Source organism: Grammomys surdaster, unplaced genomic scaffold (genome assembly GCF_004785775.1).
Source record: "Grammomys surdaster isolate TR1022 unplaced genomic scaffold, NIH_TR_1.0 125889, whole genome shotgun sequence".
NCBI classification, from domain to species: domain Eukaryota; kingdom Metazoa; phylum Chordata; class Mammalia; order Rodentia; family Muridae; genus Grammomys; species Grammomys surdaster.
Genome location: NW_021620714.1, coordinates 2,165,129 through 2,172,719, shown reverse-complemented (window position 1 = coordinate 2,172,719; position 7,591 = coordinate 2,165,129). Strand labels below are relative to the sequence as shown.

Sequence of the window (7,591 nt, the reverse complement as noted above, 5' to 3'; positions counted from 1 at the left end):
TCTCTCTCTCTCTCTCTCTCTCTCTCTCTCTCTCTCTCTCTCTCTCTGAAAAAGAGGGGGTACTGGTGTGGCATTATGATTGGCCAGTGGAGGAGAAAGGTAGCTGAGTTAGGGGTAAGGGTATACTTGGGTAGTGGACATGACAGAGCTCAGGTCCTTAGAGTAGTTTTTGTGTGTGTGAGATTCCTGACACCTTCATACGGAAACTGTTTCCCAGGGGCTAGATCTCAGAGAACACGTATGAAATCAGGACTTTGGGATATTGGTGATCTAACTAGTAAGACCAGGTAGGCCTACCTGGAACTCAGTAGACAGACAGCTGCAGTCAGTATGGAGTAGGGAGGAATCTTCAAATCTTCTTGCTGGAGGAAGTGTCGGTCCTGACTGCTAGGTCTCTTCAGTGCATTCTCTGGGAACACCAAGGACTCATTCTCAAGAAACATCCCTTGATTTTTTTTTCCCCTTCAAAGTATAAGATGAATGACTATACATCTTTACTTAGTCCCATTTTTCCCTGTGAAATGCACTTAGTTGGTCTGTTGTTTCTTTGTTAAAGAGACTCACACAGTGGGGATTTGAGAATGTAGCATCAAGGTCAACCTAGGAGTCTCCTTTAGTCTCTTGAGAAAAATGGTTTGCAATGCACACATATTATTCGTTCATAAAAGCCTCCTATTGGCCAAGATGCTTCTAATTCTAGCACTCAGGAGGCAGAAGCAGGAGGATCCTGTGAGTTCAGAGGCTAGCCTAGTCAGCAAAGCAAGTTTTAGGATAGCCAGAACTACATAGAGAGACCTGCTAAAACAAAACAAACCACCCAGACAAACAAATAAGCAACAACCCCCCATTCTGTTCTGCAAAGCTAGTGAAATTTAGAGAACAACACTGCATAAAGTTTTCCAACAAAAGAGACATTCAATATAGAGCAATTAAAAATGTTTTGAGATTATAATTACATTTTCCCTTTCCCTCACTTCCCTCTAAATATTCCCTACTTTCCTCTCCTTCAAATTCACAGCCTCTTTTTTCATGAATTGTCATTTGATACATAATATATATATATATATATATATATATATATATATATATATATATATATGCATACGCACACACACACAGCCATTCCCTGCCCTCCACCTCTGGCCAACAAGTGGTTTGCACAGAGTTACACACGTAGATGTGTGTAGACTTACACGCATGGATGCTTGGGTCCCAGTAGGATGAATTGGTTGTCATGGGGGCTCAGAACCAAGGAATCATCAAGCAGTCATCCAGTCTGAGGACAGGGCAATGTCACTGCAGTGAACCCTGGTGTCACGTGACTCCTTTCCTTTCCCTTTGCTCTCTCAGCCTCCTGTTCTACAGGAGTGCTGGGATGCCAGGCAGCAGCCTGCCTGTCCATCACCTCTCCCATGTCCCCCATTTTTGCAGTCGTCTCTCATTATTCCGATTTGAAGTTGAGTTGCCAACTTCTTCCTTCAGGTAAAGCTAACAGGGTGAGTAAGTACAGCTCTTACAAGTCAGGACTGTTGGACCTAGTTTGTCACCACAGGTCAGGAGGTCGTCCTTCCTGCCTTGGTACCTGCACCTCAGATGTCAGGCTGTAGCACTTGAACATTGTGGCATGACAGCTAGCCTAGCAGGGCTGGAGCACAGGCAGAGTCAGCAGGAATTGCTGCTTGAAGCTCCGGGACTGAGGGAGGCTGACTTTTCAGATGCTTCCTGGGATCTTCTTTTCAGTGCCCTCCTGCTCACTGTCCCTGAGTGTCTGAGGGTGAATGCTCACAATGGGAACCCCACTAGGGAGCTCTGGGAATTTTTGTGTAGATCCAGCTTCTCAAATTTCCCAGTGTTGCCCCATCCCCCACTCCTGGTAGGTCTGTGCCCTCTCTTCCATTCTGCCCACCCCAGCTCTGCTCCTCCCTCCTGGGTCTTGAGTGCAGAGCCCTCTGGAGACCCAAAGCTCCCAGGACAAAGGAAAGGGGATGAGGAGAGGATTTCCCTTTCTTTCAGATCTGCAGCTTGATTTTCCCCGTAGCTCTGGGCCCTCAGATCTAATGTTAATTTGTTAAGCCAAGGCCTTATAAATTACTTCTCATAATTGGCAGGGAACACTGGTAATTTGGGCACATATTGAGGTAAAAAATGTAGCTGTGTACCTTTTGTTTCCAGAAATTAATGATTTTTTTTGTTGTTGTTAAAGTACAGAAAACTGTCAGGAGGTAGGTGAATTTTGAACTGTAACCATACGTTCAGATCTGTCCTGTCTTGTTTACTGGCTGGGTGTTCTCGGGTATAGTACTTAAACTCTGAGCCGCCTGTAGTGTCTTTATCTGGCCATGAAAGGACAGTTTCAAAAATTAAATTGTCAGGATGGTCATAATCCAGTCAGTGAAGTGCTTGCCTCACAAGTGTGAAAACTTGAGTTTCATTTCTAGAAGCCAGGTTGAAAAACAGCCTTTGTGGTATGGGCTCGTAATTTCAGCACTGGGGAGGCAGAGACTGGAGAACCCTAGGGCTCATGGCCAGCCTGCCTAGAAGCCAGCCACCTACTAGGTGATTTTCAGGTCTATGAGAATCTATCTCAAAATACAAGGCCGATGGCTCCTGAGAAGAGACACCTAGAGTTGACTTTTAGCTTCCACATGTATCCATGCATGCGTGCCAACACGTGTTCACCCACACATACATGCATAACTGCTGAAGGGAAAAATAAGAGAAATTATTATTATAACATATTGAGCAGCATTCACCATGTCCATGGAATAACTGTAAATGAACCAGCAAACATAGTTAGATATTTGTCCTCCACCTCGTGTGGATGAGTGTAAAGCAAAAGGTCTTAGGCCTTTTAGACTTGGGTCTGTATGAGGAAACAGTAGCCATGGATGAAATAAACAAAAAACAAGAAGGGCACAGAATTTCAAAGTGTGTAAGGTGCAGTGGTGGGGAAGGTCTCAGACGTGAGGAAGAGAGCAGGGGGATGTTTGCCAGGAGAAAGGAGGCAGGAACACTTGGCCCCTTCTCAGCTGGAACCTGGTAGGACACCTTTGACCCCGAGGTGTTCTCCCAACCATACATGTCTGCTTCTCCTGAGATTTATTTTGTGAATGATTTTCATTTTCTGGGCTTGTTTTCTTTCTGTCCAGACTATTCCAGGAGTGAATTCAATTTTATACTGAATCTAAAATAAGAAGGAATTCTGTGGCTTCAGCAAAGGCTCGGTCCCATAGAAGTCTGTTGGTTTCTGGGGGCTCTGGCTCTCTTCTCATGCTTTGTTTATTGTCTCCAATTTCGTTGCTCTAAACTGCAGGGCACTGGACGAATGGAGACATACCCACCTGACCTTGCATGAGCAAGGGAGGTGTAAGAAGCACCATGGTGGAATGACAATCACCCACGCTGTTTATCTCCTGTCTGTGCTGATAGATGACGGTGATGGGGTGGCACGATCAATGTCCTCTCCTAAGCCAGAGGGATAGGTACAAACTGGCCCTATTATTTATTCCAGTTGGAGCCATAGAGTCCTTAAAAGTCATCCTCTTTATTTTTATTTATTTTAAATGGTTATTAGCTTTTATGGTTGTGGGTGTTTTGTCTGCATGTGTCTATATATTGAATGCATGCAGTGCCCACGGAGGCCAGAAGAGGGCATCAGATTCCCAAGAACTGGAGTTAAGAGATGGTTGTTAGCCACTACGTTTGTGCTGGGATTGAAATCAGGTCCTCTGGAAGAGCAGCCAATGTTCTTAATGCCTGAGCCACCTCTCCAGCCTGTGCTTTGTAAATCTTAAAGCAGTCTGACCATGCCATCCCATCTTCAGAAACCTCTGCTGATTCTGGTCCCTTGGAATAATCTCACCTAGAAATTCAGAAGCACCCCACCCCACCTCACTCCCCTGTCTCTCTCCAAGTCCACACACTCATTGCTTTGTCCCACGACAACCTTCACCTGGTGAACACGTCCACGTGCATTCTCCTCCAGAACATTCTCCACATGTCTCTTTGCCTGTTAAATTCTTCTATCCTTGCCTGTTTGTTCAAGAAATGAGTTGTGTTTCTAATTCTTGACCCCAGTGGAGGCTGCCTTTGACCTCAGCTCCAGCATCTGGAGCAATCTGTTCTTGCAGAATTTAAGGTGACAAGTCATATATTATTGTGGAATGTTTTAATATTTTATTTTTTCATGGTAAAAATTTGTAACAACTTTGGAAAATCTTCTAGGGAATGGTATGGTGATGTCTATTCTTACGGAAGGATTCCAAAGCTGTACAATAATGTTTCCCTTCCAGTTCAGGTGGCTCTGTGGGTCTAGGGACTCTCTGATGTTTGTTTGTCTTGTTTTTGTTTTCCCCCTACAAATCTCCCTGGATGATTCTGAGAGCAGCCAAAGATGGGGCTCCATCCTGTTTGGATTTTTTCATGATGTCATTGTTTCTTTGATTTGTGTATTAGCAACAATTGTTGACAATTAGCAAACCAACTCTGGCTAGGTAAAAAGAAAGAAGGAAGGAAGGAAGGGAGGAAGGGAAGGAGAGAGAGGAGGAAGGGGTGGGGATAGAAGCTGTGTAGTAGCATTGTGTAGTTTCTCAGGAAACAAGCATCTCCTCTGATGTACACATTTTCAACAGTGTCCAAGTGTTTTGTTCATAGAGTTGCATACTCGTTTCTTCATCATTGGTACAACTGAGGTATAAAGATCCTTCAGAACTGTGTTGTCAGAGTTTCACCTGATTTTGAGATGAAATGCTGGTTTTTACAATCAGTATTCATGAGTTATGAATGTTGGTAAATCTTTGTTCTGAGACAGACACTTGGTCAAGATTTAGATTTGTTGCTGTTGCTGTTTGTTTTTAGAGTATGTTGTCTCTGACTGTGTGGTATTTTATCTTGGGTTTTTGCATCTGTGTCTCAAGTGAGATAAACCTATTGGTTTTGCTTTCTCTGCCCAGTCGTGTATAAGCCTCGGATTTCTGACACCTTCACATCTTTGGAATGAGTAGAACCACTCTCAGAGACACTGAAAGACGCTATAATTTCTCTAAATTTCTTCTTCTCTCTCACCTGAACCCTTTCTCTTTCTGAGTTTAGATATCCCACCTTCATGGGTTTGGTTTTTCTACAAATAAGCCAATAATATTGCTAAAAATTTTCATGTCCTTTAAATTAACCAGAGACTTTGGGAAAAAATCAATCATCAGTACTTACGTTATTTTCTTATTGTGATAAAATACTTGGGAAAAAATCATCTTAAAGAAGGAAGGGTTTACTTTGGCTCCTGGTCTGAGAAGGCACAGTCCATCCTAACAGAGGGTATGGCTGAGTTCTTGTGTCGATGTGTAGCTATGACCTCAGTGAAGTGAGGCCAGGCTTTATACCTTGGCAGGTCAAAAGACAGAGCACTTAGCTGCGGACACTCAAATCTGGCTAGCCTAGAATTGATGGCTTCTAAAATCCTCGTAACAATATCTGTCTTGTCAAGCAGGAGACTTTAATTTTCAATCAAGTCCCATTAATCTTAAAAATGTATCGTGCTTTCGGTGCTGAAGCTGGGGTATCTAGTTTACATGATGTGAGTTTCTTAGGATTTTCTTAATATGTTTTACAGTTCCTATAAATATAATTTAGGGAGCTTTTCAATTGTCCCCTTTTTTCTCCCAGATGAATGATGGAGACCTAGTATATTTATTAATGAACTTCTTGCACTATAGCTGGGCAGATACTCATCTATTCTAACCCATTTAATACAACTAGGCTGCCTACAGCCATGTGCCCCATTGCTTGCCAACTCTTGCCCTGGCTGTTCCTGCTCTGTCAGTGTCCCCATGATGACTCCCCTGGTGACCTGCTCATTGCCAATGTCTTATGGCAACTTTTCTCTCTCACTTGAGCCCCTCTCTTTCTCTTTCTGGATGCAGAAGTCCCACCTTCTCTCCTGCCCAGCTAATGGCTGAATTAGCCCTTTATTGACCAATCAGAAAAAAAAATACGGAGTCAAGAAATGCTTCATAATAATGAAAATAACAAAATCCAGACTGTACCCAGATCTCAGGGTACAGAAATCAGTGTCTGAATACACAGTGAGCAAAACCATCCCCTAACAAGTTCCAGGTTTTCCATTTAAGTCTGATGTGGTTTGGTTTTGAGTCAGCTGTTATACTTATTTCAAGACTTAGAATAGGAATGTCTAGCTGTCTACTGTAATGAAAAACTGCCCCTCCCTGTTGTACCTTTGTTGAAAGTCAATTGAGCATGTGTGTGGGGGTGTCAGCTGAGTATTTCCCACTGCCTTAAGTGTTTGTCTTAGCAGTGATACAGTAGCAAAGCCTTTGTATCTTTATTAGATCTTTTAAAACCAAGAAGTTGATTCCACTTCCTTCCTTCTCAAAGCTGTTTAGTGATTCTACAACTTTTGCTGTTCAGGTAAATTTTAGGACTATCATGTGGATGTCTACATTAAAATCTTGCTGGAAGTTTTGTTGTTGAAGGGTTGGTTGATTTGTTTGTTTCTGTTTTTTTAATCTTTCTGAGACAGGATCTGTTTATACTCTTGTAACTACACCTAGAGGCAAGCATCTGGGCATTGTCTAGATGAAAGTGAGCCTCTAAGAATGTTTGAGGGGTCGTTCTGAATTTGTTTTTTATTTCTCTCTCTGTGTCTGTCTCTCTGCCTCCCCTTCCCTCTCTCCCTCCCACCCTCCCTCCTTCCCTCTCCCTCCTTCCCTCCCCCCTCCCCTCCCTCCCTCCCCCTTCCCCCCTCTCTGTCTCTCTGTCTCTGTCTCTGTCTCTGTCTCTCTCTCTCTCTCTCTCTCTCTCTCTCTCTCTCTCTCTCTCTGTGTGTGTGTGTGTGTGTGTGTGTGTGTGTGTGTACATGTGTATGGGTACCTGTGGAAGCCAGAAGAAGGCAATAGCTCTCCTGAAGCTGGAGTTATATGTGTTTGTGAGCTGCCTGCCCAGTGTGAGTTCAGGGAACTGAGCTTGGTCCTCTGCCAGAGAAACAAGCACTCTTAACCAATGGGCTACCTCCTCTGTCTTGAGATTGTCTCGATTATGTTCATTGTTATGGAAGATCGGAGCCGGGCGGTGGTGGCGCACGCCTTTAATCCCAGCACTTGGGAGGCAGAGGCAGGCAGATTTCTGAGTTCGAGGCCAGCCTGGTCTACAGAGTGAGTTCCAGGACAGCCAGGGCTACACAGAGAAACCCTGTCTCGAAAAACAAACAACAAACAAACAAACAAACAAACAAACAAAAAGATATAGAAGATCTATTTTCTTACTGTGGGTGGGGTCATTCCTTTGGCAGCAGATCCTGGACTGTATAAAATGGAGACAAGCTAGGTACTAGCATGCATTTGTTCATGCATGACTCTCTGCTGTTGACTGTGGATGTGATAGGACCAGTTGCTTCAGTTTCCTGCCCCTTCTCAGAGAAGGGCTGTAACCTGTCATGGTGAGCCGTAAAACCCCTTCCGCTTTTAAGCTGCTTTTGTCAGGGTGTTTATCACAGCGACAGAAAAGCAGACCACAGGTCTTTATTTCACAACCCAGGCAAGCCTGCAGGCAGTTCACTGTGCAGGTCAAGTCTCCAATG

General features: G+C 43.8%; 1 long non-coding RNA gene across 1 annotated transcript; it reads right to left on the bottom strand.

Moving 5' to 3' along the window:
• Window positions 1–340: 340 nt before the first annotated feature.
• Window positions 341–7,374, bottom strand: LOC114608332. The gene is made up of 3 exons (XR_003709346.1): window positions 7,278–7,374; window positions 1,194–1,276; window positions 341–409 (listed from the first exon to the last, which is right to left on the bottom strand). It is a non-coding gene; the product is annotated as an uncharacterized LOC114608332 (long non-coding RNA).
• Between the last annotated feature and the right edge of the window lie 217 nt (window positions 7,375–7,591).